General features: G+C 46.0%; 1 protein-coding gene and 1 long non-coding RNA gene across 16 annotated transcripts in view; one reads left to right on the top strand and one right to left on the bottom strand.

Annotated features, from left to right (window-relative positions):
- The window catches only part of CELF2 (CUGBP Elav-like family member 2), an 840,819-nt gene that overhangs the window by 170,714 nt on the left and 656,311 nt on the right, over positions 1-13,794 (bottom strand). The gene's annotated exons all lie outside the window — the stretch shown is intronic.
- LOC123386804 lies at positions 241-3,849 on the top strand. Its single transcript, XR_006601243.1, has 2 exons — positions 241-799; positions 1,487-3,849. It is a non-coding gene; the product is annotated as an uncharacterized LOC123386804 (long non-coding RNA).

Below are 13,794 nucleotides of genomic sequence, written 5' to 3'. Positions count from 1 at the left end.
AATCTTCTTTCAACAATTTAGGTGCAATGTAATGGTCGTTTATATTAGAGGTTGATGGGTTATCTTGTTCCTGGGCACCTGTACTTTACAAATCACCCTTTGAGAATTCAGTGGGCACCGTAACCCCAGGGGGAGGGAGGTGGATTGGCTCACTGGAGGTGGCGAGGCCCCAGAATATGGTGCGGAACAGAATATGGTGCTCACAGCTCGTTGAGAGACGAGAGTGTGGTAAGATGTAGTGCTGGGACAGGAAGGGCTGTGGTTACCGCTGCTGACAATCAGCTAGGATGAAAAGAGGAAGGCATTGCCACAGGTCTCAGCTAACAGGGAACGGAAGTTCCCAAAATGGGGCTGTTGCATCCTGTCTATAAAGAGCACGGTGAATACAATGGAGGAGTTCGGTGCCGGGATATTAGTCCTGATGTCTGGAGTTAGGCTACAGCAAGCATTCCGTAAGTGCCCTCCCAATGAGGGGCCATTTTCATTTCCTCCAAAAATACTCACGGAGGCACATAAAGGGAGGGAAGCGGACAAGAGGGCCTGTGCCTTACGCCTTTGCTCTTTATATCGGTAAGTGCGTATTTATAACCCTTCTCCTATCAGCCGTCCTGCAGGGATGCCTTCAGAGCTCTGATCATCCTGAGGCGGCGGGCTGTCAGGGCTCAGGGCCCGGGCTCTGAATCCTCGCACCAGTACTTCCTAACTGGGCCACTCTGGGCCTTCAACTCTTCATCTGTAAAATGGGAGCAACAGACGTCACCTCACAGAGTCAGGTGTTCATTACAGAACACGGTCCACAGTAAGTGTCTCAGAAGTGTTAGCTTTTTCTGCCTTTAAGTCTCTTCTTCTTTGCACTTGTGATACACTAGAGTGAGTGACCATTACAAGTCTTCTTTTCCATTCCATTTTTTTTTAGCAGAGACTCAAACACAATTGCTACCCTAAATAATAATAACGTATTTTAGTGAGGATTTACATGCCAGGTGTGGTGTCAGGGTCTTTGCTTTCATTATTAGTGATCTCTATAACAATCCTATCAGAAAGTAGTATTTTCTAGATGCAAATATTGAAGAAGTTCCTTTCCTAAGATTACTGGCTTACATATTGTGAGAGGAGAATTCAAACCTAGGCCCAGTGGACTCCAAAGCACAAAATATTTCTAATCCATCATGTGGCCAAACACTGTGTCAGGTCTCCCGTGGGCTGACAGTGAATGGCTCAGGGTAAATCTCAGGGAAGACAAGGCCAGGAGCAAATCCCATTAGGTCCCTGGAATCATACTGCCGAATAAAAAGCAACACACACACACACACACACACACACACACACACACACACACACACACACACACCTTTCAACCATCTGTGAAAAGGAGGGGGCCAAGGGCAGAACTTGACAGTCCATTAAGACTATGTTAAAAGCCGCATTTTCTCAATAATAACTTAATGTCTCCATCTCCACACCCCCTTCCTCTCTATCACCACAGGGTCACTTCCACGAACGCCTCTCAGACACATCTACACATCATTTCTCAACTACTTGCCATTTTGCAAACAACTGTTCCAAAGATCACCATCAAATGCTAAGAGCATGAAAAGCATGGAAGTCAATCTAATAATGACTAGTTATCCTACGAACCGCTGCAAGAACAGAGCTTCTCAATCAAAAGCTTGTGTGCAAGACAGGTGGTCCTAGCCCCACAGACCCCATGTTGCTGGATTCCACACCTGGACCCTAATGGTACTACCACAGACTGGTTAACTTGGCTGGAACGCACGCAAGCTCCTCCTCCTTTGTTTATCTGGACTTTAAAAAAAATGTTTACTTATTTTGAGAGAGAGAGGGAGGGAGGGAGCAGGAGCAGGAGAGGGACAGAGTGAGAGGAAGACACAGAATCCGAAGCAGGCTCCAGGCTCTGAGCTGTCAGCACAGAGCCTGATGTGGGGCTCGAACTCACAGAGGGTGAGATCATGACCTGAGCTGAAGTCAGATGCTCAACCAACTGAGCCCTCCCAGGCCCCCCTTTAGCTCTTCCTCCTTTGGACTCCCAGCTTTCTTTTGGCTGATGCTCATTCTTAGAAGTCAGAGACTTACTGACTTCTTTTGTCCTCATGAGGCTGAACGTGTCGACACCTCTAAGGAAGCCAGAAATGATGTGTCCAACAGTTCAACCTTCGGGGGTACTTGCCAGAGGCCACGGAGAGCCTGGGCACTCTTCACATAGGGGTAATTACGAGAGCAGACAACACAAACCTCAGGAAGATCTTCTATTTACGAGAATCTGACTTCGGACTTAGGAAATCAGACTAGCTCACTTCTGTGTATTCCCTAGACATCCTCAGCACCCAGGACAATGCAGGAATTAACTGCAAATTCAAATGTTTATCGAGAGCTTACTCTCGGCCAGAAAACTTTGCAAGGTACGTGACATAAAATACCGCAACAGCCCCGCAAAGCTGACATTTTCATCCCCGTTTTGCAAATGACGCAACTGCAAGTCATGAAGATAGAGTGGCTCTTCCGATGTCCCACCCCAGAGAAGAGGTCTGTGCAGAGCCTGGACACAGACGTAAAGACCACCTGTGGTTGCTTAGTATCCCATAAACAGGGCTGCTCTAGGGTGAGGCTTCCTGTAGACTCCGTGGCCACTTCCAGGCCCTCGACAGAACCACACGCATCTCTGTTGGCACCTCACCTACAAACGACAAGACGCTGAACGCCAATTCTGCTTTTGCTCTTGGCAAGGAGCCAAATGTAAGGCTCCTCTAGGACAGATGCCATATGGAATCGGACCACAAGTTAGAGAGCACCAAGCCAGCGGGCATTGGTGGTATCAGTCTCAGAGCCAAGATGAAAATACAATGATGTTTGGGGGGAAAAAATGAGAGTACTTGCTTTTTGCTTTTAGCACAGGCACTGACCTACTTCCCTACTCTATTTTTGCGTAAAGAAAACTAGATCAACAGAGGATATGCAAAATCTTCTGAGGTTCCTCTAAGCAGTAAAATATTACAAAAATTATAATAATTCATTCGACATATTATTGTCATTAACTCCAAGACAATAAGCTTTTATATGGTCCAGTGAGTTGCAAGTTTCCTTTTAGAGAGTGGTAACAAAAGAATTGATAGACCTATTCTTTCATCTTGTTGCTTGGAAAGCAACTTTCTGCACTCTATCTCCTTTAATCTATAGGAAAAGAAGAATGACAAACTTACAAAATGGGTATAAGAAGCGATAAGGAGCTCTAAGCAATTGTATCAGTGCTGAAAAAAAGAGAAGACATAAAATGCCCCCTTCAGGATACAGATCAACCCCAAAACAACACAAAAGGGATGCCTTGTCTTGGACAAATTTTGTGTAAAGACAGCTAATTTCCCTGAGGGTTTATCAGCAATCTTACTATTCCTATCCTTTTTATCCATCTTATTTTGGTTTTTTTTTGGTCTTTTTTTTTTTTTTTTTTAGAATGTCTTGTGTCCACACTGCCCAACTCTGGACAGTGGTGGAGATGCTCTGTAACTGCACAATCCAATATGGTAGCCAATAGTTACAAGTGGCTACACCTGAAATTATCACAGCTGACAAACAATTTTTAACTTTATCTGTAATTAAATACCTCTAACTGCAAATACACTTAAAAAAAAACTAAGTAGAGTTGAGATTACTAAAATATTATCTCCTCAGGAGGTTTTGGGAAAACCAGAATAAGGGGCCAGGAAAAGGACACCAATGCTGGGGGCACCTGGTAGCAAGTCTGTGGGCTGGTGGGCCGGATGGTCCTGGGTTCTCGTCCTGGCTCAGCGTTAATGTAACTGTGGGATCCCAATAAACCATGTACCCAGCCTGTGCCTCAGTTTCCTCAGTTGAAAAACAAAGAGAAATAGTTCTCATCTGGCTCTTCATTTCTGTAAGTCTGCGACTGTGGGTTGGGCCCGGATGATGATGTATGGAGAAGATAATTTAGGTAATATGACCAGCTGCCTAAAGCCTGGGGGTGATTCCCCATCTGTGTCTGATGCAGTCCCCTGGGGCTCACAGGTGACTAAGGCACAGGCTGGGGAGCTGACAAGGTGTCACCGACACTGTGCACAGCAGCCTGCAGGCTCAGACGGGGCTGCTACCAGAGCATCATCTCTCTTAATTTGCTCCAATTTTTCCTAATATCCCAACTGTGGTCCCATCATTTCAGTCAGCTGACAGGCTGCTCTTTCAAAGGGCTCAGGAATTGTGTGTGTGTGTGTGTGTGTGTGTGTGTGTGTGTGTGTGTGTTTATCACTTCTACTTAAGTAATAGCACATGAAGAAAAGGCTTTTTGGTGATCACAGGAAATTGTCCAAGACTGAGCTGCATAAGGCAAAGGCAGAAGGAAGCTGGCCACGAGCCTGGTGCCTTCCGGTGGGCATGGGCTACAGGATGGGCATGGAAGTCAGTACTACTAACGATCTTCTACATTGTCCATGCTGTTGTTGCTTAGTAGTTTTAAAACGGAATTCTCTTCTCCACTGACTGGCAACGTGGCAGCCAGAGTCCAGCAGCAGCAGTTTCCTACACTGCATTGTGTTCGACCCAGTGGAGATGTGGACGCGGCCACGTTCAGAAGGCACAATCCTCTATTCTAAACCTTCCCAGCCTCTCACTTTGGGGAAAGGAATCAGCTGTCCTACAACCTCAAGTTCTGGCAATTTCATGTCCTTCTGCAAATGCACCGTTTCAGGCTTACCATGAAGAAAACCTCCATCTTCTACGGTTGCCTTTTTTTTTTTTTTTTATTTAAAAAAAAATTTTTTTTTCAATGTTTATTTATTTTTGGGACAGAGAGAGACAGAGCATGAACGGGGGAGGGGCAGAGAGAGAGGGAGACACAGAATCGGAAACAGGCTCCAGGCTCTGAGCCATCAGCCCAGAGCCTGACGCGGGGCTCGAACTCACGGACCGCGAGATCGTGACCTGGCTGAAGTCGGACGCTTAACCGACTGCGCCACCCAGGCGCCCCAAGGTTGCCTTTCAAAGGAGCACCTTTGCCATTGGACTGACACAGCTACTTTTTTTTTTTTTTTAACGTTTATTTATATTTGAGACACAGAGCACAAGAGAGGGAGGGAGGGGTAAAGAGAGAGAGGGAGACACAGAATCTGAAGCAGGTTCCAGGCTCTGAGCTGTCGGCACAGAGCCCAATGTGGGGTTCGAACCCATGAACCGTGAGATCACGACCTGAGCCGGAGTTGGATGCTTAACTGACTGAGCCACCCTGGCGCCCTGCAGCTATATCTTAATTGCATCGGGATTCCAAGTTGCTGAATGGTTTTGGTAAACTTCGCAAAACTCTGGGTATCTGTTGTCTCACTAATAGGATGAAACCAATGACATTCTTGTATTTACCTGGAAGGTACTGTTACCGTTTGCCACCAAAACTTTGTGTGCCCAGGCCACACCAAGTACAGGATGGGACCCCAAATCTCTGAAGTGAGACATCTGGAGGTTGGCTGGTGAACTCGCAGCATATTAACTGGAGCACACAATACCCTAAGTGGCTGAAGAGGACAAAGCCTTTCTCTAAATGGTCCAATTGCACAGTAAATTAGTTTGTGTTCCTCTAGAACAGAGTTCAAGTTCCCTGTGAGTACATATACATGTATTATGTTTATCCCTGTGCTTTGACAAGGTGAAAAAATACATACTTTATTAAGAACATGTAGCACATCAATTTCATTCACAGATGACCCCTGTGATAGGCATCCTCCCTCTGGATTGCTGGAATTAAGGCTGGATTATATTTGGACGGAGGTCTCAAAGTGATCCGTTTGTTTACCAGGGTGAAATGTAAGCCTGACTCGTAGGAAATGATTCCTGCAGGAAAGGCCACACGACACAGGCATCTGGACTCACCGAGTAAAAGGGAAACCTTATTATCTTCTCTCAACTTGACTGCTAGTAAAAAGCAGATAGCTGGAAAACCCCCACAAAGAAGTAAATTTGGAGGCATCCAGGGGGTACCTGGAGTCTGAACATACAATAACCCTTGCTGGGAAGGCAGTGAGGCATCGGCTCTGGATGGCCCCTGCCCAGGAACTCACTTCATTCAGTGATTTATCAGAAATAGTTCAGTGGACTTCAGACAGGAGCAGGAGGCATTTGCACAGGGAGAGGTTTTTTAGATGAACTTTTAGAAATGGCAACAGGGGAATAATAGTCACATATAAGATTTATATCGGGCTTCACATTTTCAAAGTCCTCCAGGAGTTCACATTAATTGTATCCCCCCCCCCCCAAGGCTGAGGTCAGGATTACTGCTCCCACTTTGTAGATGAGAAAACGGAGGGGGGGGCACCCTGGCTCTGGTCCAGGCACCCCTCTAGGTGCCCTCCCGGTCCGATTCACCTGCCTCTGGCTCAGTGGTGCAGAATGCACCTGTCTGCTTGGGCAAGCAACTGTACGTGGTCCTTCTAGATGATGGGAAAACACTGGTTCGGTGCCATCGAGTAAATGAAATGGGAATCATCATGAAGTGAAGACCAATGTGGGGGAACCCCCGACACTGAACGCTAATTTTCACCTAGAGTGTCCCCCATATTCACCTGCTGGCAGCAAACGATGTAAATAAGGGGCACCCTGTCTGGTGCCCTGTCCCTCGGTCCTATCCCCCACACCTCTTGAGACCAGTAACTCCTGCTTCCGCCACTGGTGACAACATTTTCCCAGGAGTTACCTGTGCAGCAAGAGGGAGCTACCAGAGCGGACTGACAACACTGGCCACTCGCTTGAAAACACACCGGTGGTGAAAGCGGACGGCTGTCCTTGGCAGGCTGACGTCAAACCCACCTCAAGTTTACTCTCCCACAAAAATCCGTTTCTCTCCTGCAAATTACACAGTTACGGAAGGCTTGCTTTATGTCAGGCACCGTGCTAGGTTTGAAGGAGAGAGTTGAAAAATAGGTCGCTTATGCCCCGGAGCCGCTCCGGGCCAATGAAAAGAGAGTGCATGATGTGAGATCAAAATACAGAGCGCCAATGCCCAGAAGAGAGCCGTCCGTACATGAGGGGCTGCGGTACGCCCGCAACAAGTGATTGATCTGGCCGTGGGGACCGCCACGCGGCATTCCAAACGACGCTTCATCCCTGTGGTCAAAGCTTTAAAGGGAATATAAACAAAATCAGAGGGGAAGGAAGAGGAGGCGTGCGTACCGTTTCACGGAGTCGGCGATGAGATTCAAAGACAGACGGCTAGAAAAGGAGACTAACACTTGGCAGAGCGCAGGCCCGGTGCCCCTGCCTCCCACGGAGCTTGCATTGTGACACCGGGGACTGAGCCACGCCGAGGGACCCAAGGCTGGGACGGCCACCACTGCACCACGCCCTCAGGCTGGATGGCACAGCCCTGTCCACCATCTGCACTCGCAGGGCCGTGGGGTGGGGGGCCCTGCGCCTACTCCCTTTGCCAGCACTCTGCACTAAGTCTCGCGAGGCTCCCTGCCACTCCCAGCCACGTGTGGGGGGATCCCTTCCCTCCTGGGTCCACTCAAACCCCCAGTCCGCTCTCCCACGGCCACGGCCAACAGAAAGCTCTCGGCACTGCCTCGACCTCAGCACATCTAACAAGAATCCTTTCCTGTTGGCTTTGCCTCCAGTTTGGTTTCATGTTCGACTTCCCTGTTTTTCTCACCGGCTCCGACGGCCTCCCACTCTGCCCCAAATCTGGGATCAGGAAGAACGTCTTCCACAGACCAGCAGGCTGATTGCCTGCCGGCCCAGACCTTCCCCCCTTCTCTCACAGCTGAACCTACAGAAACGATAATTAACTGAGCCCCCAGGCAGGTGCACAGTGAGACTGTGGAGTCCTCGATGACAGCGATGTCTTGCTCCATCCTTAATTCAATGGGTATTTATAAAGTGACCCCACGATCCAGGCACTATTCAAGGTGCTGGAGAGACAGCGGTGAATACAAGGAGGTAAAACTGCCTTTTATGGAGCTTATTTCTACAAGGGGGCATAAAATGGCAAAATAAGCAAGTCTTCCAAGAGATCAGAGATCATCTCAATGGAGAAAAACAAAGCAGAGGATGGAGATAGGGAGTGTGGGGGAAGGGGTACAATTCTGGATAAACATTCAGGGAGGGTTTCATTTGGAAGGTGAGTATGGTACCTACACAGTGCCCGTGTATCCTCAATTTAATATAGAAGAAGTCTTCAAAGTAGTAAAAGTGAAGTCACGTGCTATGCAAAGCGGAACCATGATTATAAAGAAGCAGGCAATTCCACCTGACAGTCCTCTATTGAATCTAAGGGTCGATACGCCATTTACCAATGAGTTAATGACTCATGCCTATTTTTCTCTAAATGCCCGCTGGGTCCACTTGCCCCGGCAAAGCCACTGTCCTGATTCTGGCTATTCTGGTGATAAAACCACTGCCAAATCCATTCAAGGGGGGTCTCCTACTTTGGATGAAAGGACAAAGATGTCACTGACCTTTGTCCTTGGCCTTGTACTTAGAACTCTATCTACCCTTCCGTTAAATATTGATTATCTGTCCATCCATTATTCATTTTATCATTTATCAATGGCAAAATTGAATCTCAGGCTGGTCTCTCCTCAACCTGCATTTGGCCTACCTTCCTCGGTCATAAATGACGTGTAATCAAGACGTGCAAGTTAAAATGAACGCCAGCCTGAGGGGTGCAGCCAGCAGTGTGAGGCTTTATATAAATGCACCAGACATCAGCGATGCCACTGTTTCCTTCCACTGATCTGGAAAATCTAAAGCTGACAGCATATATAGGATCTAATTACGTCATATTAATGACAGTTGAGATCACCAAACAGCATCCATTTGTGAAGGAAGACATGTATTTCTGTAGAGTAAGAGTTTATTTGATTCAGATGTATTTTTTTTTAAATAATGCCTTCAAACTCCTACGTTTGTGCAATGCCAGCAAGAGAATCAAGACAGAAAGGACCTCAGAGCGGTCAAAATGTATGTCACAAAGTTCCTGCCCTGATGTTTACGCCCTTTAAATCCTTTGGGGGAGCTTCTCAATCCATTCCTCAAAGATTTCTTATACTTTCTGTTGGTTTTTCACAGCCTTGATCATCTGCCTTTCAAACCCACAGGAGACTGAAGTAGCAAATGAGAGGGTTTGCAGTAGGTGGCCTGTGGGGTGACAGCCGACAGACAGGCGATTCTGATGGGGCATAGCGGTGGAAAGCCTGCTCTGCGCTGGGGCTGAATTCTATTCTCCAGGAGTTCCCAAGGACAGCAGCACAGCAGAATAATTAATTTGTATAATGGTGATCTTGTCTCGTCGAAAGGGTCAAAATTATGCTCAATAACTATGTTTAAGGAGGCAGGGAAATATGTAATTCACTCTTAAGAAGGATTCCTTCAAAATGAGACAATAAAGAGCCTGTGCCTTACGGGATACGCTTTCAACTCTCCTGCAAACTTGGCTAATAAGGCTGACTCATCCCCCAGGGGTTCCAGGTATCTGAGACATTACTCTCTCATTCTAACACACCGTGAGCATCAACATTCAAGATTTGGGGACCGTCTAATTTGCTGTCATTGGATGCAGCAACCAGTTCTGCCAAGACGGTTCGGCTTTTGGGTTAATTTTCCTCAGTCATCTGCTCTATTTTACCAGCTTGCTATTACGGTTCTTGTTGCGTTGGGGCTGGGACAAGTGAGGGAAGTGGGTGGGAGTCTGGGGGGAGAGAGGAATTGCTCCCTTTGGGGATTTTGTTTTTCTAAAGTAAATTATGTTTGTTCACCAAGAAGTAAATGTTAATTCTTTCTCTTTACGACATCACAAAAGATGAGGTTTGTGGTTTGAAAATTGGAAATAAAAGGCCCATAACAGGTGCCTATGATACCGTTCAAGGCACTAACCACGAATTTTCTAGAATCTTTCTGTCCCAGCATAAAAAAAGGCAACAAGAGGCCCTACGGAGATTGCAAGGGATTCCTAGATAGCAATCCACAACGTTCGCCTGATGGTCTGTTTGAAGACATTGGTAAAAGTAATGGAAAAACAGGGCCAAGTCTGTATCACTACTCAGTGAAGACTTCCGGAATTGTATGCATGGCAGCTCAATGGGTATGTTTCCCTATGAGACAAAATACCAGTGGCCATGCTACAAAACCATGTATCAAGGGGCAAAGTCCAAAGGCATGCCGCTTGGCTAGTTTTTGAATCCTGACATCACATCTGAAGAGATCAATACCAAACACCACACTTTGATTCAGAAATCTAGAACACCCCCTTCTCTCCCTCAGCATGTCATAAATTCCATTTAGCCTCTTCAATCACCAATTAAAATAGGTTTTGACATTTAATTTGCTTATTTCTTTAAAAACACACCATCAGATCTAACCCTCTAAACAAATAAGAATGAAAATAGGATTATGTGCTAAATTATAATAGCTGTTATTCTAAGAGGCTGAATATCATTATATCAAAATTCCCCATAGCTGATTTTTTTTAAAGCCATTTCTTCATTTTTTGACACTACATCTGGCACAATGAATACAGATGATCATTTGTTTATGTATCTGTCTAACTGCCTCTCCCAAACACAGCCAGATGGAGTCTTTCAGAATCAAATTAATTTCAGATTAATTCACTCTGGACTCACTCCAGTCTCATGACTCTTTGCTTTGAGGCATCAACCAAATTGATGTGAAGTCATGAACTTAAAAGAGCACAGGTTCCTTGAGATCAAGGGGGAGAAAGTAGTACAAGTCAGTGGTTGCCCCCATGCCTGCAAAGAAATCCATCCTAAGTCCTGACTAACATCTCGCTGGGTCAGAATCATCCAGGAAGAATTTGCTTTTAGATCCAAACAGGATCATGGCTAATTTCACATCCAATAATCGCAACGCCTTGAGAGGATTCCAGTAGAAATGAGCGACCTAATTACTAACATCAGGACCCACGATGTTAGGGTAAACTTGCCATATAAGGGGAGTCAGGTAGGACACTCGTGAAGCCAGAGAGGTAATTCTAAACACCGAAAGCGCACATTCCCCCTCTCTAGCTGTAGCCACTGAAGCTACTATCAACAAATGTAACCAGGCTTTGCATGCTGTCAATCTCCGTGGATGCCTTTATTACTGTACTTGTTTCAATTGCAATTTGGGTTTCCATGGAGACCCAACAGTCAGCTCTAGAAAATTATAAGATAAATGTCAGGTGGCGATAACAGTGTTAATGAAGCTTCAGTGACAAGAAGCTCTGGGCTTCAAATAATAAGCTTATTTCCATTAGCATATGTATAACCTGTCAAAAAATCTGGAAGAGAGTATTAAAAATTAAATATCTACCTATGTATATTTAAGAGGAGAGGGGAGAGACCCCCCTGGAGTGGCTTAAATTTGGTGGGTCAATCTGAATGAGAGAAAAAAAAAAGCAATTGCTGGTTTCTTGGGAAAATTAGGTACCAGTCATGGGTCCCAAGGTGGCTTTAGCTGTCACGAAGAAACGCCTTACTTCGTCCAGTAATGGATGGAACTTTTTTCTTCGAAGGTGGTGAATCTCTTTTGTTTCTGGAAGCGAAGAGCTCAGCTCGCTAAGTCTGACCACGGCATATTGGGAGCTTCGGAGAAATAAATGCTACAAGCAGCCTCATGGTAGCAGGATTGAGCCTGCCGCCTCCCCCTCTCTCCAGGTTGTTGGACGACTATAATTAGATTGCTAGAATCCAGAATCCAAAACCACCCTTTAGTCTATAGCCAAATACGGGCCACTGAAAATTCTCCCAGGAAGGCTCAGTCAGGTCAAAAAAAATTGACAACTGCAGATTGAAGTAAGTTTGATGCATTTTGAACATACAGGTTCAGACTGTGCAAGTGTGAACGGCAGCTCCGTTCAAGGACACATTTTATAAAAAGAAACCGAAGGAAAAATAACTTTCCTTTTGTTTGGAAAAGATGATTCAGACATGGAACACGTTTTTTTTATATTCTCGTCAGGAACACCCTTCAAGACCAGGAAGTGCTAAAAGGGTGATCATCCTGCAAATCAGAGACAAAAAGACAACCTGTACGTGGTAACTGCTCACGATTCAGGACTCTCTGACCTTGCCACAGCATCCACTAGGACTTCTTTCATTGCACCACATGTTTTCCTTCATTTAGTTAACAACTGTGTATGGAGTGCCAGGCACTGCCGTATGTCACAACACAACGATGAGTAGCACACAGTCACTGCCCTTAGGTTTCTCATGGTTTCAGGGCAATCGAACAGCCAAAGTTTTGAACAAAGTATCACAATATATAGATATCTATTCTGCCCTTGTTTGGTCCTTGTTGAAGTAACCCCGTGACTGGGGCAAAGCAACTCTATTTGCACTAGTCTACCTTGGGAACAGTTCAATCCCTCCTCTATCCACTGTATCTCTGTCTGGACTGCTCTAACAAAAATGCCATAAACTGGGTGGCTTATAGACAACAGGTATCTATCGTTCACAGTTCTGGAAGCTTTAAGTCTAGGATCCATGCACTGGCAGGTTCGGGGGCTGATGAGAGCCCACTTGCTGGTTCATAGATGGTTGTCTTTTTGCTGGGTTCTCATGTGGTGAAAGGGGTGAAGGCATTATCTTTTATAAGGGCACTAACCGCATTAGGAGGGTTCCACCCTCATGACCTAATCATCTCCCAAAGGCCCCCATATGTCTCTTGATACCATCACCCTGGGCATTAGGTCTCAACATTTGAATTTTGGGGAGACACAAGCATTCAGTCCAAAGGACACCATTAGTACTCTGGACTCCCTTCCTTCCACTCCACTTTCCAGGAGGAAGATGAACGGGGTCAAACCCAAGGTTCAGGATGTGAACTGTAACCGGCTGTGGTGCTATGGCAGAAACTTGTGGTGCAGCTTTTGAAGAAGTTACAATTTACTGTTTCCCCATCAAGCATTTTCTTTTCCTCTTTAGAAGGCCCCCTGGTAACTCCATAAGGCTGGTGTACCGTGTAGGAGGGCTGTCTCCAGGATCCGAGAGGCGGGGACCTCTCCTAGCTTTGCAAGATCTAGCATGACAGAGTGAGGTCCAGGGGGAAGTGGGCAGAGAATGAATGGCTCAGGCTAGATGCTCTGGTTATGAGGAGAAAGCCCTTACTACTTTTCCTAACAGTCTGTCCCTACAATCTTTCCTCCCTGACCGAAACAGCCTTGGACTTCCTTTTCACGGAAGCCTTATCTCACAAAACATAAAGATCTTTTGGCTCTCTTGTGGCTAAGCTGGATCTCCAGACACAGGGGTCCCACGCCATGGCCTGTGGCCACACACAGTGTCCCCTGTGCATATATGATGGTACATGCGTAGGAGTAGAGAAGCGAATACAAGACTCCAGGGTTCAAAATCCTCTCCGTGTCCCTCGACCGTAAGGAATGATCTCCAAGCAAAACAAACCATACAAAACAAATCAAAAACTATCAATAACAACAATAAAAGCCTATAGCATCAGCATCATCACATGCTCTCATGCTCCCTCATTTCCCTTCCTGTTAACCCACCCACGGAAAAGGTATGAAAGGAAAAGTAACTCAAGAGCACATAAAACCCAAGATGCTAGCAAAAGGATTCTTTAATAGGGCCACTTCTGAATCTGGAGAATACAGCGGGGAAGTCCTAACGTTTAAATTTAATAACTCAACGTGAACTACGGGGCTTGAGACTGAAAACCTTTCAGTTGCGGATAAAGGAACATAATACGATGGTACTAAACACTGGATGAGGAAGCATCTGTGGTCATGGAAACAAAAAGACTGCCCACAGCATGCCTTTGACCAATCAG

Source organism: Felis catus, chromosome B4, assembly GCF_018350175.1.
Source record: "Felis catus isolate Fca126 chromosome B4, F.catus_Fca126_mat1.0, whole genome shotgun sequence".
NCBI classification, from domain to species: domain Eukaryota; kingdom Metazoa; phylum Chordata; class Mammalia; order Carnivora; family Felidae; genus Felis; species Felis catus.
The sequence above is the reverse complement of the archived record's forward strand: the minus strand, read 5'-3'. Positions and strand labels throughout refer to the sequence as shown.